The sequence below is a fragment of the Pseudonaja textilis genome, chromosome 1 (genome assembly GCF_049901715.1).
Source record: "Pseudonaja textilis isolate UNSWEBS1 chromosome 1, rPseTex1.2, whole genome shotgun sequence".
NCBI lineage: Eukaryota > Metazoa > Chordata > Lepidosauria > Squamata > Elapidae > Pseudonaja > Pseudonaja textilis.
This window is the reverse complement of record NC_141990.1, coordinates 283,200,915-283,226,710: the sequence shown is the minus strand read 5'-3', so window position 1 is coordinate 283,226,710 and position 25,796 is coordinate 283,200,915. Positions and strand designations below refer to the sequence as shown.

General features: G+C 39.7%; 1 protein-coding gene across 3 annotated transcripts in view; it reads left to right on the top strand.

Annotated features, from left to right (window-relative positions):
• Positions 1-25,796, top strand: part of SLC25A21 (solute carrier family 25 member 21) — a 283,725-nt gene that overhangs the window by 100,809 nt on the left and 157,120 nt on the right. The gene's annotated exons all lie outside the window — the stretch shown is intronic.

Here is a 25,796-nt window from a genome sequence, read left to right as displayed (position 1 = left end):
TATTTTCATTCTGAGGATATTAAATGAGTTCATTCTGGAATTCTATATAAAAAACATTCTTAGATGAAAAAAATTCTGCATTCCGTCTCAGTATCTTTTGGAGGAAGTTAATAGAAAGTCTGGTGTTTCTTTTTTCTTACAGACAATTGTAAATTATTGTGCTGCTGTTCTACTTTCCAGATGTGGAAAACAGCTTGTCTTTCTTCTTTTAAAGAGAAGACTAGTCTAGCTGAATTTGTCTCAGATGGCAATGAAATTAGAAGCACACATAAAACTGATCATTTCTGCATTGCCCCATTAATTAAAAGGAGTGATGAAAAATCACTTCAAAAGTTTTCAACACCTAATGTTCAGTAGACTTTTTAAACCTGGAAACAAAGTGACTTGAATCACTTTGAGACCATCTTCATTTGCATGTCAATTTAAATCAGAGTGAATTCTCTCTTTCTCTCTCTCTCTGTGTGTGTGTGTGTGTGTGTGTGTGTGTGTGAAACTGGGTCATTAACAATGAATACATGAAAGTTCACTTTCCTGAATGATGAATCCTGTCAAGAAGGGCAATGATGCTGAACTCCAAATCATATTAACACAGGTCTGTGCAGTCAATTCCCAGGGATGGTGGGAGGTGGATCCAGCTGCAGAGTGTCTGTATAAGCAAGTTGAACCCACACTAAAAAACTCAAGCAGTTTAATTTCATTTAACGTTTAAGAGGCTGAAACAAGCTTTTAAACTCTGCTAAAACACATAAGAGACCAGATCAAGCCAGGCTTGGGAGCACCTAGATAAAAGTATAGCGGTACCTTGGTACCCAACTGCTCTGAAACTCATCAAATTTGGCACTCAATGCATTTTGACGTGAAAGTTTTGTCCCGGTACTCATTGTTTGTTTGGTACTCAATGCACAAGCTATAACTTTTCAGTATTGGCTACCTTGTGGCTCACTACATTACTTCTTACAGGGAAGATTCATTTGATACTCATTGTTTAGGGCACTTGTCGCACCTCCTGGAACCAATTAACAATGAGTACCAAGCTACCACTGTTTTGTATTGTAAATATAGCCACCTCAAAAGCAACATTCTTCAGCTCCTCAGAGTAGCTAAACATACTGAATATAAAACTGCTAAATGGCCACAAAGCCAATACAGTATTTTAACTTCCCAGATCCAATTGGCAGCAGGCCACTGCAGGTTTCACTGACACTCTTTGAAACCAGCCAGTGCGTTCTCTCATCTTGCACTACGAGGTTTTCATTATGAGAAGAATAAAATAATCCATCACTGTGAGGGAGGAGGTTCCACAGAGGAGAGCTCTCTACTCATTTTAAAGAGGCAGATAAAGAGTACTGAGGTACCACGACATCTTTACCCCTCTTAACTTTTTGCTATTTATCTTTAATATTAATTCTTTTGGGTTCAGGACTGGCAAATAAACAGAATCCGCCTAATAAGCTGCCTAATAAACAGAATCTTTGTATGCAGATGATGCAGAGCTTTGTGTGATGAAACTAAATACAGCAGCGAGGAAGTTCTTAAAACCAGTTACATTAAAAGCAAGATCCTTATTTTTTTGCCAAGTACCCCAGAGTTCACACCTGGCAGCTAGAAGAGCAAGTTAAAACCTTAAAATCTTTGGGTGCCATGTTTTATAACTCTGCTCAGGGATCAACAACAGCTACACAATATTGTTACTATTGCAGAGGTGCATTGTTTACAATATATCAACAGTCGTAAATATATTTTCAGCAAACATCCTACACAGATTTTATTTGGAGTCCAACTAGGGTCATACACTGGCAGTTCTTGACTTACAACCATAATTGAGCCCCAAATTTCTGTGAAGTGAGACATTTGTTAAGTGAATTTTGCACCATTTTACCACTTTCCTTGCCTCCATTAAGTTCATCACTGCACTTGATAAATTAATAACCTGGTTATTAAGTGAATCTGGCTTCCCCATTGACTTTGTCGGAAGGTCGTAAAAGGTGATCACATGATCTTGGGATGCAGCAACAGTCATAAATACAAATCAGTTGCCAAACATCTGAATTTTGATCACATGATCACAGAGATGCTGAAAAGGTCATAACTGTGAAAAGCAATCATAAGTAATTTTTTTCAGGGCTGTTGCAACTTTGAACGGTCACTAAACAAACTGTTGTAAGTTGAGGACTACCTGTAGCTACTTTGCTTCATTTAGAGACAGGTAGTTAACCTGTCCTGAACCCTGGTCCAAGCAGCCTAAGAAACAGGCAGTGGCTTTCAACTCAAGTGAGAGTTTCTGCAAGCATATACGTAGAGTTCTCCTCCTCCCCTTCCCCGTTTGAAGGAGCAGCTGAAAGCAAAGGGAACCCCAGTGAAAAAATTGTTCTTAATATTTGTTTTGCAAATTGTTTTTAATTATTTTGGATTGTTGACTTTAGTTTAATTTACTGTTCACTGCTGAGAGTTCCTGCAGTGAGATGGTGAGTCACGTAAACTGTTTAAAATAGAGGAGGAGAAGGGGAAAATAATATATGTCAAGTGGCATAATGTGTCTCTAATATAGTTCTGTATTGGGAGGCTGAAATAAACAAAACAGAGACCAATGTATGCAGATGTATTTTCTCTCATTGTTATTTTCCTTATTATTTTCTTACTACTATTTTCCCCTATGGCTTAGGCTTTTTTATTTTATTGCTAATTTTGTAATATCCTAAGAAAGGAACACTGCAACAGAAATAGGATTATTACAGGAGCTTAAGCAGTGGGTGAATCCAAATTTCTTAACAACCGGTTCTCTGTTCAGCCAGTCTGGATTCCAAAAAGAAGAAATGAAAGAAGTAGCGAAGAGCACCAAGGACAGCTTGCTGTCTTGGCCCAGCCATGGCTTTGAGAGAGGGGGGGAAGAGAGAGGGGAAGATAAGGACTTCGCCGCTTCGCTATCCCCCACCGTTGCCCTTACCTTCTCAGGCCAGGCAAGGAAGGGGAGGGTGAGGGGCAGGACCAGCCACTTCAGGCAAGGTGAAGAGGTGGAGACCAGCCATAGGCCAGTAGAAGCCTGGGAACAGTGGTCCCCAGCTCAGACAGCCTGAGGGGCTTTGTGCTCAGATGGCCTGGAGTAGCCAAGATCTGAGTGAGCATTGCACCATGGCATCTGCCCGAGAGTTCACCTGAACGCCCACTTCTTTGGTGTTAGCTTTACGGAGCCATGGGGTGAGGCCTGGGCTGACGTGTGACAGCAGCACCTTTTAGCTGTGCTCTCTTGTAGTGTCCAAATAATCCAGCAAAGACACCAGAGGGCTTGCTCAGGTAGACCTCCCCCTCCACAGTCCTCGTCCTGCAGAAAATGGCCATTCCCTTATCTAAGAAGGCAAGGAGCTGAAGCTCGGCTCACCTAATTCCTAGGACTACCCCGAATGGTCCCAATTCGGCAGAGAGGGCGGCTTCCCCTGGCCAATCTCTTTCCCTCCGTACTCTGACTTCCTGTGGCCCGCCGGCCTGAACGCCAGGTTGGATCACTAGAAAGCGACTTCCCTGCTTCGCAGCAGCATCCTGTGCCGGCCACTGCAGGACCCTCCATCTTCTTCCCCAACTTTTTCCTCAACTTTGAAATGACGCCTGATGCCGACATGGGTGCGACCGGGTAGGCATGGCAGGACTGACCAGGGGTTATTGTTCTAGGTCCAACAAAGGGGCTGCGGGTGGGAGAGGGAAGGGGTAGCAGGCAAAGGGGTCATCCGGGAGGCAAAGTGGTCACCCAGGTTAGGGCGGTGGGCAGCAGTAGCAAAAGGCAAGTGATGGGGGAAGGCAGCCGGCAGTGGCAGGTAAGTGACTGGGCCCCAGAGTTTACAGAGCAACACTCACCCAGGGAGATCAGGCAGAGCCACAGCGGAAGGCAGGCAGCAATAGCCGGCCTGGTGGGTGGGCAAAAGCAGGCTGCAGGCGATGTCATGCATGCGCGACAAGGACTGGGTGGGGAGGGGAGGCGTGGGTGGAGAGGAGTGAGGCCAACCAGTGGTGCGATTTGCCAGTTCTCTGAACTGCACACAATCCTAACAACCGGTTCTATAGAACTGGACAGAACCAGTAGAATCCCATCCCTGAGCTTAAGCAATGTTTGATGGATGTTTCAGGGCAACCTGACTTCCCAGAGACCTATATAAGTGTAATCTTCTTAGGTCCAAATCAAGTAATTATGTCCAAATTTAGGAGACTTCTAACTTTAATATGCTGTAATGTACTTCCAAAAGCTGTTCTTGATGGAACATTTTGAAATGTCCTATTATGCATTAAAATTGCCCTTGTGGTGAAAGGGGCAGTGAAATTATGTTCCTTTTAGAAACATGCACAGTTATGCTTTAGAACTCTTTTCTTGTTAATTTAGACATTTAGAACTTTTTTATATACAGTTGCTGCTGTCTCATTTGAACAATTTTGTTTCTTTGATTCCCAAAGAAATCTCTATACTCTATTGTTTGTTGACCTGCCATGATTTAATCATCTTGACAATATGGCTGTACCTACTTTTATTTTCATTTCTATTTACTGTTCACTCTGTTATGCATTTGTGGAATTCTGGTTGTTGACCGCAATAAAGTTTTGTTTGTTTCTTGAATTGGCTTCGCTCTCAGATACTTTCCCAGCTCTGGGCACATAATGAGAAATTCTTTTTGGTAAATTCCTCTCTCAGTGCCTGCTCAGTTTCCTCTTTCTCTGCTGTGCATGGAGACCATCTTTCTCAATCTTTTCTGTCTTTATGCAGGCCTCCTTCACATGGAGAGTATGGTTTTACTTGGGAAACTAATTTGCTTGCCTAAGTAGGACAGTCCCCACTGATATATAATTTTATAAGGTTTTCCCTTAATTTTAGCACATACTCGATGTATTAGCGATATCTGTATTTCTTTCAGTCTACTGTTTTCCCAAGACACTGTATCTACAGGTTTTTGACCCACTTTTTGTAGAAAGATATATAAAATAGTAAATGTAGACATTTTATTTGGAAAAACTTAATAAATCATAATTCTAAAAATTTAGTAGAGCCAATGCTTAGTTCAGTTGCAGCACAGCTCTAGTTCTTTATTTGCCCTAGATAAATCTAGGTAGCCAAAACTTGTACCTGTCAACTCGTGAAGCATTCCTGGCCTGCTCTTGAGTTGCCATAGGCAGGAGGGGGGAGAACTGATGGAGAAGCTCGGTTGCTATTGGGAAAGTGCTGACATGTTGCTCCTAATGAATAATTGGATTTCTTTTGAAACTTTGGCTCAAGGCTTATGAATTAATTAGGGCATTCGTTGGAACCCAGACAGTACTGATCCCAGTTTTGTGGCCTTTGAAAATAGTTCTTCACCATCTTTGCTGTAATACAGTTTCATATATCTGAACACTGCAAGATAAATAATAATTGTGGTTAATTCTTCAGTGAGTAAGGGGGTTGTCCTTTTATTTCTTAAAGAGGCCTTGATTCTCCCGCTCCTCAAAAAGTCAATGCTGGATCTCACCATACTGGATGGTTTTTTATCTAGTAACTTACCACCCTTTCTTGGGAAAGGTTGTAGAGAAAGTAATTGTGCAACAGCTTCAGAGGGCTTTGGGGGGGAAGAAGATTGTGTGACTCCTCTTCAGTTAGGATTCAAATGTGGATATGGGAGAAAAACAGCTTTGGTCGTGCTTTTGGATGACCTTTGGCATGGGTGAGATGGAATTGAGCATCCTTGCCCTTCTTGACCTCCTGGTGTCTTTCGATACCATCGACCATGGAATCCTTCTAGTTTAGCTCCAGACTGGGGGTGGGTGGCAAGATGTTGTGCTGGCTTGCCTCCTTTCTTCAAGGCCAATTTCAGTTGGTGTTGATCAGAGGGGAGAGTTCCATCCTCAGCCCCTACTATGTGGGATTCCACATGTTCAGTGCTGTCTCCTCTCCTTTTTAACTTCTATGTGAGTCCACTGGGTGAGCGCATCTGCCACTATAAGGTGAGGTGTCATCATCATGCTGACGATACTCAATAATTTATATCTACCTCTGTCAATTTAAGTGATGCTGTGAATGTCTTATCCCAATGTCTGGAGCAGCGACGGGATTTAAATTATTTTTGCAAACGGCTCTGTGGGCATGGCTTGGTGGACGTAGCAGGGGAAGGATACTGTAAAATCTCCAGTCAGAGGTGGTATTTGCCGGTTCTCCGAACTACTCAAAATTTCCACTACCGGTTCTCCAGAACTGGTTAGAACCTGCTGAATACCATCTCTGGTCTGGAGTCTATAAGGGTCTGGATGGGGCATAATAGCCTTCAACTAAACCAGGGCTGTCAAACTCACAGCCTGCGGGCCGGATGCGTCACATGCTGGGCACGCCCATGCTCAATTTAGAAAAGGAGAGGTTTAGGACCACTAACTGAAAAAAAATGCCTTTTCCTATATATTTCTACCTGATCCTAAGATCACCTGCAGAAATCAAATGAGTTCTTATGCTGATAACCTGTTTCATCTCCTCTCTTTGGGATGCCTTTTGCAGCAAATGCCCAAAATTCACCTTACCAACTTTTCAATATCAGCAAATACGCTTTCATACCTCCTATTTTTAGTCAATTACTGCCTTGTTTTTTTTTGTTTTTAGAAGCTATTTGAGCTGCAGCATTCATTATTTGGTTTTCTTTATTGTATATCATCATTGTTTTAAAATTTAATCTTATGATTTCAATCTCTGTGCTGTCTTGGGAAATTTAATTTTAGCACCTTAAACAATAACTAAATATTTGTGCAATGTGTGTTAAATGAAATCTAGAGATTGAAATGCCAGGTATACATAAAATAGCGTTTCTCTTGAAGGGTAAAATACCAATTTTAGCAGGGCACTAAGGAAATTCCTTAACGGCAGGATGACCTACTGTGTATGTATCTGCATAACTTGGCAAATATACAAGTACTCCTCAACTTACAACAGTTCATTTAGTGACCGTTCAGCGGCACTGAAAAAAGGTGATTTAGGACCATTTCCCAAACTTACGACCATTGCGGCATCTCCAGGGTCACGCATTCAAAATTCAGATGCTTCGCAAGTGTCTCATATTTATGACAGTTACAATGTTCTAGGGTCATTGGTTATTTTTGCAACCTTCTGACAAGCAAAGTCAATGGGAAAGCTAGATTCACTTAACAACCATATGACTAACTTAACAACTGCAGTGATTCACTTAACAACTGTGGCAAGAAAGGATATAAAATGGGACAAAACTCACTTAATAAATGTCTCACTTAGCAACAGAAACTTTGGGCTCAATTGTGGACTATCTCTATTCCCTGAGATGGTTCCTTCTCTTTTTTTGAGTTCATGGGTCCGATTTCTGCTTGCCAGTGTATCAGTGGCTCAATTGAGTCCGTTCCTGTACAGATATCTCATAAACAAAAAGTTCTCCATTTGCACACTCTCTTCCATGTTGGAAATGAAAGGGAACATATACATTCCAGCAAAGCCAGGGTATAGATTTCTCCGTCTTTACAGATAAAGGGGGAGTGGGAGTCACTTGGTTTTCCATCAAAAGCATGTTCAGTTGATAATAGCAAATGTATTGGTATCAGGCTTCTTCGGTAGCATAGTTTGAAAAAGAACATCACAAAAAGCTTTGCAGTCTCATATTGTTGTGGCTTTTTCGTTTTGTCAGGTGTTATTATTTGATCTTAATAAAAAGTTTGGGGGGAACAAAGAATTGGAAGCCTGGAGAATGACACTACGGGTCAGTGAGATTTACTATGGGCAGCTGCTCCTTCAAAGTTGCTCTCTGTGCAGAAGCCTATTAAGAAGTGGTAGATTACATTCCTGCAGTTTTCTGTCATATGATGGATGGTGTTCTGAAAAGTGGAAAGACTTCCTGGCCAGAGAAGCCATTCGCTTCTACGTACAATGTTCTCAATCCTTAATGCCACAATTCTGTTAAATACTGACAGTACTTCCAGCTTTATTCTGGTTGCTTTTGCCTCATATCCCTGAACACAGTTCTGCCATTAAGGCCTTTGCATTAAATTAGGACACCAGCATCAGGCATTGCCTCACCTCCATCACAGAGGGGCCCTAACAGCCTTCAGACAAATTTTACTTTATAGTTTTATTTAAATATCAACTTTCCAGGCTACAAATCTGGATTTTTATTTTATTTGCACCATTTTCCTCTAAGAGTTATGTACGTGTGCTTTCTTAAATTTCATTGAGGAAATCTAGGACAAGGTCCACAATAAGGCACTGCTTTCCAGGGTTTTTGAGCAATTTGAATTAATTAAATATATACCAGTATTGTGAATCCCTGAATACAGAGACAATCTCTTTCTAGAGTTTATGTTAGCATTCATGTCTTTTGCATTTCTTGATTAGATAATTTCAGTGATTTTTAAAAGTTACATCACGATACAGTATTTATATCTTTAAAAATAATTTCAAATTAATTATTAAATAATTTGAAGTCTTACAAAGTATAACATTAGAAGCAGAAAGGAGATAACTTGATGTTGAGATTAATGAAAAATATAGCTAACAAAATTGACAGTCCTAAATTCCACTTAACCTGTTTTTTTAAATCCTAAACTGATATCTAAGGTGCTTTGAGTATGAAGAGTTAAACCTGGTCCTTATTTATTTCTATGTAAATAATTTAATATTCCTATGTATCATTTACTTAATTAATTATTAAATTCATACTGGACTTTTTTGCTCAGAATCCTAGCTGACAGTGTATTATACTCAATATGGAATATTATTATAATTAAATTAGAGGGCTAAAATTCTTAAAACTAAAAATTTGTCTTCAGAAAGACTTAAGTATTTTAAAATCAATATTACAAGTATCAATTCAATTTTAAACCCAAGCCTAAAAACTTTAGATCTAAAAATCAGTATCAGCTTTCCCTATCTGATATTCTACAAAAATATTGACTTAGAAGTCCTATATTTTCCAAAGAAGAAGTTCTATTTATCAAAATATCATGCACAAAAATGTTTTAAACATCTAGCAAGTATTTAAAACCCAGATATATTGTGACAACGGAATGGATTTAGAGACAGGTAAAGGAATATCAAGAATGTTTAACATATGAAAAGATCATATGAAAAGAAATTGGGATGTTTTGCTTTACAAAAACAAAGCAGCTAAGGGAAGGTTTGATAGCACCTTTACCAATATATAAAAGGTTATTGGTAAGAAGAACAAAATTTGTTCTGCCTGGTTTCAGAATGCAGGCTACCAAGTAAATGTTTAGATTCTAGGAAGAAAAGTTTTACAATAGTTATAATTTTTTTAGGAAATAAATCCTAACAGTAAGAGCAGTTTAATAGTGAAAACACTCACCCATAGAGGTGGTAACTTATTTTTTACTAGATGTGCTTGTGTTAAAATTAGCCATCCATTCTAATGGAAATTAGTTAATTTGGATTCCTGCACTGAGTTGGAAATTTTACAAATTACTTTTTCAATTCTAAGACTCTTGAGATTTAATATCATGGGCACCAAATGATATTTGATAATGATAATTTTCCTGCAAAATTCCTCTCAAATGATAATTTTCCCGCAAAATTCCTCTCAAATGATAATTTTCCTGCAAAATTCCCCTCATGGTTGGAATGTGGAGCTTCCATCAGAAAGGCCCTGTTTTGCACGACTATCTCCATATTTCAGATTGAGATTGAGATTTAGATTCAGGAAAGATTTGTCATCAACTTCATTGTCGTGGCACATAAATCAGAGAATGTAACTACAGTATCTGTCACAGCTTTTTGCCTCAAGTATTTACAGAAGTAGAATCTTCAACATTTTATTCCTTGAGACTATATCAAGGATATAGTTAAGTAACTGGACACCATGTGTAAAAACTAAAGTTCCAGCTGTGCAGGATGTGCATGAAGGAAACCCTGCCTCCTCTCATCCTCTGGCAGCCTACCCCACCACAAATGCACATTTTTCCTCCACCCACATAAGCTAGGGTAGCATCCGGTCCTTCAGTGAAGAAATACTAACACAGTGCAGAGCTATAGTACAATTTTCCTCTTAGCTTAAGAAAATAGCAATGACACTGACAGATTTTGAGGGATCCCAAATTATTTATTTGGTCCTGCAGGTGCTTTGCAGTTATTATGTGTAGAAATCATCTGATAGTTAGATAGGATCGCTTTTAGGCCTGTCATCACTGTAAATTAATAAGTTTTGTGGTGGTATGAGCCTGTGCTTTTCATATGTGGGTTCATTAACTTGCGGAATATAAAAGGAAAACTCTACTTTCAATACCTACCATAATTCCATTAAGTCCAGTAGCTTGCATTGTACTTGTGTCAGAAGCACAGAGGCACTTCTAGGTTGAAAGGATTAGCAGGTGACATCACTGTTGCCCAGGGAATGCAAAGTTGTATTTCTTTCATGTCCCCAGCAGAAGCTGGAGTAAAAGACGGGAGCTCACCCCATCCCACAGCAGCACTCGGGTCTTGAACACAGGCTTGCTAACCTCTAACACAGCATCCTGGGTTAGAGGTTAGCATATTGTCCCCATTTATTTGTACCTATTTCCTGTATTCTTACTCATGTTTATACTCATACCTATTATCTTGTAAGCGATTGACAAATAAAATAAAATAAATAAATCCTAACCATGGGAACCACCATGGTCCTTAGTCCAGTAGCTTGATGGATTTAAATCGAGGACCTCATCTATGATAACAGAGTTATAGTCCAGTGGTGACAATCATTGCAACTTCCCATTTGTCCCTGAACCAAGAAGGCAACCTTCTACATTGCTCAGAAAGAAATATTACTGGAGTTGCTTCTTCCATTATGAAAGTCATGAGCCTCGGTGGTGCAGTCGTTAGAGTGCAATACTGCAAGCTACTTCTGCTGCAGGCAGCTACCTGCAATTTGGCAGTTCAAAGCCCACTAGGCTCAAGGTTGACTCAAATTTCCATCCTTCCGAGGTGGGTAAAATGAGGACCCAAATTGTTGGGCGCAATATGCTGACTCTAAACCGCTTAGAGATGGCTGTAAAGCGCTATAGAGTGGGATATAAGTCTAAGTGGTATTGCTATTGCTATTATGAGCCAGATGTTCTTGTGCACATATAATCACATACTTACATCCACTGTGAAGCATCCCTTCTGCAAAACTGATTCACCAGCTCCAAAATACAAGCTGTAGATGTCAAACCACACGGAGTATATGAATATTTCAGCAACAGATTTCTGGCCCCTTGAACAGCAAAACAGGGGCTTTTTCTTCTTCTTTACAGTTCACTGTAAGATATTTTGTCCTTCCACTTTCTTTGTCTTTATGTGCTTTTTTGTTTTCCTGCTCTCTGAAGCAAATCAAGCAGTAACTTTGGGGTTTCTTTCCATGTTATTTTCAGTTGAGTGAATTGCAAGAAATGTATATGCTAGAGTTATAAAGTATAGTAGCATCCACCCATTCTCTTTTCCTGTTTTAATATATTGAGAACAAGGGAAGGAAAAGAAAAGCCTTGTTTCATTGCCAAAAAGGAGGAACAGATTAAACTCTAAGAAAGCTACCAGGGATTCCACATTTTACTTTAAAAACTTGACCTCCCTCCTTTGCAGCAACACGAGGGAAAGAGGATAAGCCTTACAAGCTGTAAATCATTTCTCATCACATTAAGTAAAAGTCTCATCCCTAAAACCCTGCTGGGAAGGTGAGAAGAGCAGAGGAGAGGGCAAATAGCAGGAGCCTGTTTTTTATTTGGTATTCTCACTGGCTCCGAGAAAGGAGATGAAAATGGCACGGACAATGAAGAGACTGTCACAGTCAATTTTGCTCATCTGCTAAGTCCCTGGCTGATATTGGCACAACAATGACTTATAGCTAAAGAAAGGGTCAGATGGGTAGATCTGAAGAGAGATGCTCAAGGGAACATTCTGTGTGTGGAAAGAGCTAGGAACAGCTCAGCTGCTACGAAGCTCTGTGCTCTGCATCAGCGACATTTGGGAAATTTCCAAAGTAGCTTTGCACTAAGATCCTGCTACGGTATTGTTTCTTCCTTGGGATACAATCCTGGCAGCTCACAGACAAAAAACTACTGAGTTTTTTTTTTTACTGTCGCGTGTATAAAGCTCTAGGTTCATTCTCATCATGGGTAGTATGTCACCACCATTTCAGCAGTGAGATGTCCCAGGGCTGGTATTATTCCATGGGAATCCATTTAAGCATTACCGATGGAGCCTCATGTGAATGGCTGCATCTCCTCCCACATTCTTCTTTGTTAATTTGGGGTTTTGTCACCCTGATTCTCAAACCTGTTTTTTTATGGTATTTTGCTGCAACTTTTCTGGAAATTTCAAAAGCTAAAACAATTTGTTATTGTTAGTTGCGAAGTCGTGTCCAACCCATCACAACACCATGGACAATGTGTTCCTCCAAGCCTTCCGGTCCTCTAGCATCCTCTGGAGTCCATTTAAGCTCACACTGACTGCTTCAGTGACTCCATCCAGCCACCTCATTCTCTGCCATTCCCTTCTTCTTTTGTCCTCAACTGTTCCTGGCATTCTCCAGTGAGTCCTTTCTTCTCATTAGGGGAGCAAAGTATTTGAGTTTCATGCTAAAACAATTGCAGCCCCCCAAATGAACTTTGAACTTGTATTTGCTTTTCTGTAGAGTGAGGCAATAAGGTTCAGTGTTGGGTTTTTTTATTGCCATTCAAATTTGATGAATCAGCAATTGAACTAGTCTGTTGCCTGTTATCCTTTACTTACTATCTATCCTACCTTATCATGAATGAACAAATGAATGAATTAATTAATTCTTTATTGGCCAAGTATGATTAGATACACAGGAATTTGTCTTGGTGCATATGCTCTCATTTGTCTTGGTACATATGTTCTCAGTGTACATAAAAAGAAAAGATTATAGGCAGAATTTCTTTACTTAATCCTTTTTTCAACAGAAAATCAGAAAATCCTGATTTTATTCCATGCTATATAGTAGAGATGTACAGATTCTCCAGATCTTTATCAAAAAGAAAATAAATTGGCAGATTTTATTTTCTTTCCATCTCTTTCACAGCTGAAAAAGCACGCTTTTGCAGCTGAAAATTCTTCTGAATTTAGCTAAGATGGCCAAAATCTGCAGTCTAAAATCTCTATTTTACATGATATACAAGTGTGTTTATTTGTTTCCTCTTCTGTAAGACAGAAATGGAAAAATTTGTGCACTTTATTTGGAATATAACCATTGAAAATACCTCTGAAGCTAGAAAGAATTGTCAAAAATATCTGGAATGTAGCAAGTTATCTTGCTGTAGTTACTCCATTTTTTTAAAGCAAAAGATCTCCCAGAATTGATACTCTTTTTTTACGGAGATATGAATGACTCTCTTTGTTTTTATTCTTAGGAGAACTCTAAATAAAATTTCTTCTATTAATACTTTGGTACTGCTTTTGGATGATGCTAGAATTTGCTTTACAAATATTTTATCTGTTAATAAACCTATGACTTAAACTATCAAGAAGGGTATTTGATAGAAATTGGAGAATATATATAAAGTTCTCCTACATAATTTCTCAATGTATTCAAAGCCAATCAAATATTTCCATATTAATTCGAACTAAAAAGAGTGAAGTTGTACTATATCGAAGAAATGAATTCAAGCAATGAATTGATGAATGAGATATGGTTTCAAATAGCAAACATGTATTAAAAGTAAGATAACTTCAGGAAAAGCATAAGGGACTAAATGTCCTTCAAAATTTATTTATTACCATATTGATAATACGTTGAAGGAGAAATAATAAATAATATTGGCTTTTATTTGAGACATCAGTTCACATAGGAGCAGTCACTTAGACATTTTTTCCATATACTCGAGAAGAAATATTATTATGATAGGTCAGCCAAATGTTTAGGCTGGATTGGTCATTTTTATACACCTATCAAGTCCTTCCTAAGGACATGAGATAGGCAATGCTATTGTTTGATGTTGTTAAAGGTATTGTTATTGGATGTAAGCTGTTTAAGTACAGCTGCCTTTTCCAATTTTACTGATGTGATTTTGTCAATGCCAATGGTGTTCAAATGGTGCTCCAGTTGTTTGGAACTGCATACAAGACACTATCCCTATTGGTACTATCTTTGCTTTCTTTTACTACAGTTGTTCTATTTCTATTTGCAGGTTTGTGATTTTGCCCAGTTCTTTCCTTCTCCCCCCTGCTGTTTCACATCCAATATTAGGCAATTTTGTCTTTCTTATTGACAATTGTTAAGTCTCAGAATGTTATATGTGACAGGTTCTCGTTTGTTTGAATTCTAAAATCCCCGAGCACTTTAGTTTCTTTATTTTCTATTACTTTGTCCATTTTATGGTCCCACCAGTTCTTGCTTTCAGACAAATGGTATTTCTTGCAGCTATTTCAGTGCTCCATTGTTGCCACTTTGTCATGCCATTGTTTGTAGTCAATTTGTACAATCTTGCAGCAGCTAACTAGGTGGTCCACTGTTTCTTCAACTGCTTTTCAAAGATGGCCTTTTCTATCTGTTGCTGTCTTCTCAGTTCTGGCTTTGTATGCATTTGTCCTTAAGGCTTGTGTGTGTGTGTTTGTGTGTGTGTGTGTGTGAGAGAGAGAGGGGGGGAGGGAGAGAGGGAGGGAGAGGGGGAGAGAGATGCATTCTTTGGAAAATTAGGGTATGACAAAATAATTCATGAATAAATAGAAAAAAGTTTTCTATCCCTTTAAAACATTTTATTGTATCAGTGCACAGCACTCAGCATACATAAAACTCATCATACTATTGGCAGAAGCCTTATCAAAAATATTTCTTCCATCTTAAATATATTATATTGCCTTATGATATTTAATGCATTACAACTAATATTATTATAATCTGACCTATGACACAATGAACTTTAAATGATGTAATTATTAAACTTATTAAATAACGACCATCAATTAAAGTTATCCTGAAAAAGAGTAAAACTTTTAACTATTTCACTTGTTTCTGATTAAACCTGAAATTTAAATTTCTAGAAGGAAAATGAAATTAGCTTTTAATTGATTGTTTGACCACTTTTAAAACATCAAGCTAAAAATTGCAAGTATTTGCCCAGGCTGTAAAAATTCTGCTATTTCCATTTATGTACTGAGCCCATACAAGCCAAAAATATTGCAGCACAGGCATTCTAGAATATTTCTCCCTTGGAATACTTCTGCAAGTAACTTGCAAGAACTACTTACAGTTGGCACTCTAGTTGTAAATGCTTTAATTTTATACATTTGCAAATGAAACATGCAATTCTTGAAGAGTACAGTTGATAACTTGAATTAAGCCATTGAAATGTTTACAAATTAAATTGGGAATTATATTTCCCTCAGACCTCTGGTGACTGAAACTGGAAAACTGGAACACAAAATAGTGTTTCTCAAGCACATTTTGTTTACCAAAACTTATTTTTAAACTGCTATTTTATTTCAATGTTTAGTTCCATATTTATCCTCCTAGTTGTATTCTTGTCACTTTATTTTTTTTCCCCTGAAACACAAGGAATGTGTTTCAAGCTAATTATCTCAATCTTTTAACTCAAATGTTTGCATGTTATCCTCTTTTAAAGTGTTAAAAGATACTTATATGATACTGTTCTATCTTGAAGGGAACCGCTGTCTTTATTAGCCATTGCTGGAACATTAAGGAGTCAATATTCTAGGCAGAAAGTGTTACTAAGAAATCAAGATGTAGTCTTTGCTTGCATGTGCTAGCGGCCACAGAAAGATTGGTTTGCCTCCAAACTCTGTGAATCAAGCCACAGGGGCCTGTTTTGTGAAGTGAGCACTGCAGGATTCACACAGCTGTCAAGAGTAGGCAAGTACCAAATCCAGCTGAAACAATTCTAAAACCTGGTCAAGACACATAGCCAATTGTGTGTGCGTGCGTGTGTGCGTGTGACGTGTCTGTTTTTCAAATTATTGAATTATACTGAAAAGAAGAAAAACGTTTCTTTCCCCTGCCTTCTCTTAGCTTGAGAAACAATTGTTATAGTCATAAAGCATAACTAGATGATAACCAAAAACGCTTGATGTAGTATAGGGGTGTCAAATTGGTGGCCCAACAGGCCAGATGTGTCACATGCAGGCCATGCCCATCCCAGCTCCATGAATGGGGAAAACATTGCAAAACATCACGTAACGGCAACATGATGCAGCGAGTTTGACACCCATGATGTAGTATTTCCTTTGAAAAAAAAAAAGAAAGAATAATGAAAGCGGTCCTATCACTCCCAGTAGCTATAGACGTTGGTGATCAAGACTTCACTGATCTGACTTCAGTTTTGTATTTGACTTCTGTTTTTTATGCCTTGCTAACAACAAGAATAGTTTGTAGAAAGTATTGCACATGGGATTATTCATGTAGATCTCAAAGTTGAACTTGCCCAGCAATGAGTGGTGGCCTCAAGGAACAGAATTTTTATCGGGGAACCCTTCATAGCCCATTGAAACTGGCTTTGTTCTCCGACTTTTCTTGTACTATGAGCCTGCACTAAATAAGGATACTTCCTAGCTATTATTGCTCTCTTGGGGCAGGAGACAAGCATTCTGGCTGTAGGAGCAGAAAAGTAGAAGAAAAGAAGCCTTCAGTCTCATTGTGCAATTGCCTTGGAGAGTTTTCTCTTGTTTTATTTGCACTGCCTTGGTTTTGCTTCATCATTTTGTGTAAGGAAAGTTTTAGTCTCTGTGTTCAAACAATTAAACAGCTCACGTATTGTGAAACCCTGCCAGAGTTCGAGCAGAATTGGAAAAGATTTACATGGGTCTGAACTGAAAGAGAGAAGCACATAGTAATTCTCATAACACTCATGCTTGGCATGAGTCTAATTCAGTTTTGTGACACTGGAAAACTTTTAGTAATATTAATGCTTGATCGTTAGAGGTGGGGGCAGGTTATTCTGACAGACGTGCTGTTGATATAAAAACTTGAAAGAATGCTCAGCAGATTTTACAGGTGCAGAGAACATACATCTGTAATGACTAACCGACCTTTTTTCTTAAAGGCTGACATAATGTTGAAAGGAATGTTTTATTTATATATTGTACTGTAGTTTATTGACCAGTACCAAAATGTATGACCAAAGGGTGATTTTGTATGACCAGTTTTTATTTTTTCTGGAATCATTCTCTTTATTCCCTAGACCACCAGCAGATTGATTTGTGTTATTATATCATTATTTCAAAGAAAGTGGCATTGCTTAAAATAAAGAATAAAGCAGGACTTGGTATTTGTACAAAAGCAAACATGCATCAAATAGATATAGAGTTGCTTTCTAAAATGAATGGAAATGCACTTGCTGTCATCATCCATGTCATATGTCTCTAGGTCTCTATCCGGATAGTCTTTATTTACTTTGTGTCAAGGAATGCTGGATGCCAGATGGAATGGCAAGCAACAGGGGGAGGGTGTCAGCTGGAGTGCACAGCTGGAGTGATGTCATCACTCAGCACCAAATGCACAGCTGGCTATAAATTGGGCATGAAGGGTTCAGAGGAAGAAGGAAAGGCTAGCCTGAGCTGTAGCACTAGTAATGGCCCCACTAGCTTTTGTGTTGTCTCAAGGATGGTCACCTTAATTTCTGCCATTAGGCAATTTTGAAATCAATGCAGTGAGGCGGTAAAAACTTGTCAGTCCTTCTTGGCAATAAATACTTCCAATAACATCGAACCAGTAACACCATAATAAATATGTAGTTTGAATTCCTGTGACTTATTAACAATCAAGCATTATTTATGCTGTCATCCAAGCTATAAAAGAAACAAAAAATAAGCAAAAATAAGTAGTGAACCAACTTTAAAAGGAACTTCCTAGATTTGTCTTGTATTAGCTTTTGTATGCCCAAATTCTCCCATGAGCTGTTCAGAGCATCCAGAAGTGGGAGGTGCTTCAGTCTCTTCTGGAAAGGCTGGGCTTAAAACTCTGGGACGCTCCTCCTCCTCCATGGGACACCTCCCCAGCGTCCCCCAGTTTTAGCTCAGCCTTCATGGTAAGAAGTTGTGCACTCCCTGACTGGAACAGTTTTCTGATTCAGGTTTGCTCTTGGGTTGACCCACTAGAACGGGGAATGTCGGACGACGAAGGCCTCATTCCGGACCAACCTACCATTTCTGGCCTTTTTCGCCCGCACCTCTTTAAATCCTTACTGTTCAAGGCAAAGAACACCGCTAAACTAGGCACATCAAACCCTCATCCATTGTCAACAGGGTCTCAGGACGAATCCAAGGATCTAATATTCTCACAACCGGATAATGAGGTGGAAACTATTCCTGTCCCTTGTATGTTTGCTGAATTAGTACAAAATCAATGGGCATCAGCAGCATCATACCCAGTCCCAACAGGGTACTATAAACGATATTATAATTTGGCACCAGAGTTTTCAAATTTTCTCAAAACACCAGAGGTGGATGAGCCCATTGTGGCACTGGCCTCTTCTTCAACCTTTCCCAATGAGGCCGAGAAGCCCTGAGACCGGAAGAAAAGAGAGTAGAGTTGGCACTCTGTAGGGCGCATGTTTCTGATGCCTGGGCCATTAGGGCAGCTACAGCGGTGTCCTTTTTTACACGGTTCTCCCTACGATGGCTCTTCCACTTGAGGGATATATTGCCGGCGTCAAATGTCAGAGCCCACCGGGACATTGCTAAAATTATTGCAGCAGCAGAATTGTCTGCTGACGCCACATTTAATGCAGTCAAATTCTCATCTAGGGCCATAGCATCTCATGTATCAGCACAGAGACTGCTATGGCTCAGGCATTGGCAGGCGGATACCAAGCATAAATGCAGGTTGGCATCAGCCCCAATATCGGGGGATAAATTATTTGGCTTGGAACCCCTCCTTATAGAGAATAGAAACAAGAAAAAAGTGCTTCCCCCTCTTTTTCGGAGGTCTGAAAACAGAATGCCCCAGTCATTTTGAAGGGGTTCCTTTTGGCCCTACTATCAAGGCCCATATGTTCCCAGATCTCAGAGAACATCAGGCTACAGGCCCAGTTTTAGACAAGATAGATCTGAATCTTCCGATAGAGGTCAGCGGGGAGGCCAAAACAGAAGAAACCCCAAAGGCACCGGAGGCCGTTTTTTTCTTTGCCCCAAGTGAGTCCTTGATAGCAGTTCCCATTGGAGGGTGGCTAAAATTGTTTGCTGATCAATGGGACAGCTCCACCTCTGATGCGTGGGTCAAGGACACTATTAGGTTTGGTTTGGCGCTAGAGTTTCAATCCTCCCCCCCAAACTTTTTCATTAGAGCCCTAGGTCCACGGACCCCATTAAGAGGGCATTGATGCAGGAGGCTATCAATCATCTTCTACATAGTCAGGCCATTAGAGAGGTCCCATCTGAACAGCGGGGTCAAGGCTGTTACTCTCTATTGTTTGTGGTCCCAAAGAGTTCGGGGGGCTGGAGGGCAGTTCTGGACCTCAAACGTCTGAACAGATCATTGGTTTATCAAAAATTCAGGATGACTATTCTCCAGTCCATTCTGCTCAGCATCAGAGAGAATGATGTCCTGACCTCTATAGATCTCACAGAGGCTTATCTACATATACCAATTAGACCTGCTCACTACAAATACCTTAGATTTTGCTATTGTGATCAGCACTACGAATATATCATTCTACCATTCGGTCTGGCTTCGGCCCCTAGGACTTTTAACAAGGTCCTCACAGCTTTGGCTGCTTCACTCAGGATCAAATCTATTCGCTTACAATGTTATCTGGATGATATTTTAATTTTGTCATCTTCCAGACATCAAGCAAAATTGGATACCAAGATTACTCTGGAGACCCTTCAGGGTCATGGCTTTTCCATAAATTGGGATAAAAGTCAATTGATCCCCTCAACTAGGTTAGTTCATTTAGGGGCAGTGATAGATACCATGGAAGGCAAGGTCTTTCTCTCTCAGGACAGGTTAAACAGTATCCAGACTTTGGCCAGAAAGATCAGAGCCTTAAAGAGGGTTCCCCTGGCTATGCAGTCTCAAATGTTAGGGAAACTGATTTCTTGTATTTCCATTGTGCCTTGGGCTCGATTCCATTCTAGAGAGCTGCAATGGTTCCTGCTACCTTTCCAGGGATCCAGAAGAGCCACTTCCAATGTCCGGATAAAGGTACCACACAATGTTCTCCGATCACTCCGCTGGTGGTCGGAAAAAATGATAAACAAGGGGTGTCCTTTCAAGGAACCTTATAGGGCAATGATCACAACCGATGCCAGCCTGGTAGGATGGGGAGCTCACTTCCAATCCCACACTGTGCAGGGAATTTGGACTATTTCCGAACAATCACAAAGCATCAACCTGTTGGAGCTGTGAGCAGTTCACCTGGCCTCACGCAGTTTTCTACCCCTTTTCCAATCATGCCATGTTCTGGTCTTGACAGACAATATCACAACCAAGGCCCACATAAACAGACAGGGGGGTACCCATTCCACACTGCTGATGCTGGAGATGGCCAAGTTGTTCAAGTGGGCCAAGGCCAATCTGTCTTCGCTCAAGGCAGAACACATAGCAGGGGCCTTAAAGACACAAGGGGACTGGCCACGATAGATCAGGCAGAGTGGTGCCTACACCCGTCTGTCTTCCAGGAAGCAGTGCGGAGGTTTGGGCAACTGGTGATCGATTTATTTGCCTCTCCTCTCAACGCCCAATTGCCCCGGTATATTTCAAGGTACCCAACTCAGGGGGTGGAGGCCGTCAACGCTCTGCGATGTCAGTGGCCTCCCGGACTTCTATATGCGTTTCCTCCACTCCCGGTAATACCCAGGTTGATCCAGAAGTTATTGGAGGAACAAGCGGAATTGATATTGGTCATCCCTTACTGACCCAGGTGAATGTGGTTCGCAGACTTACAGGACCTGTTGAGAGAACAACCTTGGAAAATTCCATCATTGAAGGTGTCCCTCTCCCAAGGGCCGATACTTCACCTGAACCCACAATGGCTCAGTCTAGCCGTATGGAGGTTGAGCGGAGCCATTTAAGGGCCCAACAGATTTCAGAGGATGCTATTGCCACTATTCAAGCATCCAGACAGTCCTCAACAAATCGTATATACGAGGCCACGTGGTCCGCTTTCTGTCACTGGTGCCTGGGGTCTAAGATCGACCCAACTGCCTCATCAATAGGACAATTATTGGACTTTTTACAGGAGGGGTTGACCAAGGGCCTATCTCCAAATACTTTACGCAGACAGGTGACGGCTTTAGCCTCGGTGATAGCCTGGGGTGACCTTCGTTCCATAGCACACCATCCACATGTCCGCAGCTTTCTTAAGGGTGCTGCAAACTTACGACCTCCTGTAATTCACCGCTATCCCATCTGGGACTTCAATAAGATGTTAACCACACTTACAACTGGCCCGTTCGAGCCTTTAAGAACCGCTAGTCTTAAATTCCTGACATATAAGGTGGCCTTCCTAATTGCAATCACATCAGCAAGGAGGATTTCCGAATTGGTGGCATTGTCAATGAGAAAGGACCTGTGCGTGTTTCATGCGGACAGAGTGATTCTCTGATTGGATCCATCGTTCACTCCTAAAGTAAATTCAGCCTTCCACAGAGCACAGGAGTTGGTGCTTCCAAATTTTTGTCCGAAACCATCTCATAGACTGGAGCATCAATGGCATTGACTTGACGTTTGAAGGGCCTTAAGCATCTATCTAGACTGCACGGCAGCATTTTGAAAATCTGAGGCTCTATTCCTATCCTTCAACCCATCTACTTTAGGACAAAAGGTGTTGTCAATGACCATCAGTAGATGGTTGAGAGCCCCCTAGCTAAAAGTTACGAATGCCAGTCCATCTCAGTTCCTAAGGGCATTACAGCCCACTCAACAAGGAGTGCAGCAACATCAGCAGCATGGGCCACACGGGCTTCCATAGATGAAATTTGCAGAGCGGCAACTTGGGCTTCACCATCTCCCTTTGTCAGAAATTATAAAATTGATGTCTATGCCTCAGCAGACGCTTCATTTGGCAGAAGAGTCCTGCAGAGGGTCCACAGAGTTTAGGAGTGGATTTCAATCCAGACAGAGTCCCTCCCTAAGGACAGGCCAAGCTTTGGTATGTCCCACTTCTGGATGCTCTGAACAGCTCATGGGAGAAAGGGCGTTGGTACTTACCTGATACGCCCGTTCTCTGTGAGCTGTGAAGAGCATTCAGCCCTACCCATTTCTTTCCATCTGGAGGGTTCCGTTCCAGTCAGGGATCCAGATTAGGTGATGAGTTCCGGACTTTGGCACTCAGTCTTCACAAAACTGGGGGACGCTGGGGAGGTGTCCCATGGAGGAGGAGGAGCGTCCCGGAGTTTTAAGCCCAGCCTTTCCAGAAGAGACTGAAGCACCTCCACTTCTGGATGCTCTTCGCAGCTCACAGAGAACGGGCGTATTAGGTAAGTACCAATGCCCTTTTTCCCAGTTTGGTCTGTTTCTTACCCTACCTTCTTCATAACATCTTTTCACCCTGTTTCCTTTTCTTCTGAATTCCTTCCTAGTCTCTCTTTGTCAGAAGCCAGCCTGCTCTGGTCTCTTTGGCCCACATCTTATTAGAATAATAAGAAATGATTAGAATTATTTCTTCAGAAAAATTGATACAAAACAGGTATATTATTATGGCACCCTTGAGGTTATCTTTTACACCGCCTGCTTAAGTTAAAGGTATGTCAGCTCATCTCTCGTTTGTGGAATTAATGGTTCCATCAGGACAAGCACCATATTTTGTACAAATCATTCTGAGTTTGTGTAACAAATTGGAGAGAAAAGAAATGATAAACACTGCATGGCTTGACACTGCATGGCACATACATTATAAATATCATCAGGTATGAGTGCTAGGAGAAGCTGAGAGGCTTTTAGGAAAACTCTATGTCATCATGCATTTTAAAGGAGACATGGTAAATCTATTCATCATAAAATGAAGACCACCACAGTGTTTGCAGAGTAGAAAGCCAGCCTTTCTCTCTCTCTTTCTCTCCTTTTTTTTTTTTTGGATAATAAATGATCGTGGTGCTGGAAGTGAGTCAGACTGGCCAAGAGACAAACTATCTTTCATTCGTTTTTGGATTCACCTGTACATATTCAGGTGCTCAGCAGAAATTGTTTTGTCTTCAAGGCTGAAAGACCCCTTAGTTTAAATTAGGGGCATTTCATTGGACTTCCCTGAGAAAGTAAAATAAATTTGCTAGTGGTTACAAGTTGTAAAAAGCTGTTAAAATACACAGGTTCTGCCTCATTTCCAATGAAATGCTGTGACTTAAGAACACTCGTTTATTGTTACATATGATGTTGCCAGACAGTCCAGGTAGATGAAACTAGATAATCTTTCTTTAAGCATTTAATTATTATTAATGCTTTGTTTCAAAGGAGGAGGGCTATAAAGAAGAAAGAAAGAAAGAAAGAAAGAAAGAAAGAAAGAAAGAAAGAAAGAAAGAAAGAAAGAAAGAAAGAAAGAAAGAAAGAAAGAAAGAAAGAAAGAAAGAAGATAGATTTTATTACCTTTGTCCCATAACAGTCTTAGTTTTCTATTACTATGGAAATACATTTTCTCAATCATAGTGCCAACAAAGCTGAGATGAATAAAATAAGATATTAAATAATGAAATATGAAGAGACATACATGAAACTTTAAAAACCTTACTGGGGAAATCAGCTTATGTCAATAGTGCATTAAAAACATCTATCCAACTTGAACATTTATATACATACTGTGAGACCATGACTGCACATAAGGTATGTGGTAAGAGTAAAGTTGAACTTTTCATCAGTTAACTGTTATACAGTATGAATTACAAATGTGTGTGTAGAGAAGGTGCCTTTGGTTGGACCAAGAACTCTGGACTATGATGAGATCAATGACAGGTTAAAAAAGTTGATACCTAGAGATAAACTTTATGACATTTGGCAGTGTAAATAATGCCTTTGAGAGAATGATCATCTATTTTTTTCTTTATATATAACTGATTTAATTGTGAATCTTCTATTTCATATTATAGAAGGTTCTTAGCATCACTGAAACATTTAGCATGCAATAGATTGGATCCACAGTTTGTATATTCAAAAACATGAATTCATTTGATAGGGTTAATATTTGAAAAAAAAAAACCCTACAAAGAAACCAATTTGACTTTTTTATTTTTTAAAATCTTTTAACTGACATTTTTCATTTCTTTTATGAATTTGTGTAAGAGAATAGGGCAACAAAAAGTAGGACAAGAAGCATTTGGGTATCAACCAATGTAGAATCTCTTGTCATATATAATGGTATACATCGAGAGAAGGCTAGATTCTTTCTTTCTTTCTTTCTTTCTTTCTTTCTTTCTTTCTTTCTTTCTTTCTTTCTTTCTTTCTTTCTTTCTTTCTTTCTTTCTTTCTTTCCTTCCTTCCTTCCTTCCTTCCTTCCTTCCTTCCTTCCTTCCTTCCTTCCTTTTCTGCTTTTCTTAGCATAACAATAAACCAAGCTGTAAGATTAATATCAAGCTCCATAACTTGGCAGCACTTATGACTTCAATATACTATTAAAATTTTCCCCAAAAAGTCTCATGTGTAGCTCAGGATTGGAGTCTGGAGTCCTTGGTGCTTTCTAAAGTTCCTTGCTTACTTGCAGATGCTTCATTACTTGAGTAAATAACATAATTAGTTCGATATGCAGTAGCTTGCCCAATCAGTGTTGTAGATGTGTTTTTTTTCATTGGTAGTTTCTTGATTAGAGTATCTGCTCTGCTTGATTATTTGTCTGGTATTAATCTCTGCTTATCTGTATGTGAGTTATGGAGAGATGTGTTCTAGCTTTTTTTTTGTAGTAGTAGAATCATTCTTTACTAGGAGTAGAAATTGATGATAACAATGAACAGCAAAGGATATCATGGACCCGTCTTTGGTATTCTTGTATATAGCTAATCTGCAAGTTCAATTTTTGTAGGGATATGTGAGAATGCCTAGTTTTACTTTTAGGGGATTCCCAAATAAAGATGCAGGTTTTGACAGGAGATGTATATCTTGGAGATCCAATGATAGAGCAGCAGGGAATTTGCCATTCCAAGTGCCTATCAAGACCATATATGCTGAGGGAAAGTAGCCAAACATCCCGCAGTCAGATACCTTGTTCTTTTGAAAACCCAGATAATGGAAACACAAACAAGCACTCCAAGTTTGGAGATTTAGAGAAAAGTAAAGAGCAAATGTGTCTTTTACTGCTGGGTGTGAGTTCAAGGGAAGCATCTGGCAAAATACTGGATGAATAAGAAATTAGGAACTATTTCTTCAAAGTGAAAGTGAAAGGAAGCCGAAAATAGTATTCAAACAAGTGTGCAGAATACAATTTAGTCGAATTTAATAAAATAATTTCTTTCAAACATGCATTAATACAACTTCCATCTGACAGGATAGGAAACAAAAATGTTGCCTAAACAGTTATAAAGTACAGTCTGGATGGAAATAAACCCTAGGTACCATTTTTAGTACCTCGTATTTACTTCATGTTATTCTAGACAGGAAATGTATTTTTCATGTTTTATCATAAAGAATTAATAATTTAAATCTATACCGAAGAACCCCTGAATAACACTATAATATCAGTGCTAGCATTATGTTATCTCAGACCTTTTGCCTTTCAGTTTAACCGTTACAATAGCAACAGTAGTTTGACTTGCCATATATTTTGAACTTCTGAAAAAACTCTAACTTGCAGGACTAAAATACTAGGTAGATACTTCTACTACCTTTATCCACTAGGTGACAGTACAACCCTTTCACCTTTCTATTATTAGACAAAGGTAATGAAAATAAAAAGAAAAGTTAATTTAAACAAAAGAATGCTGA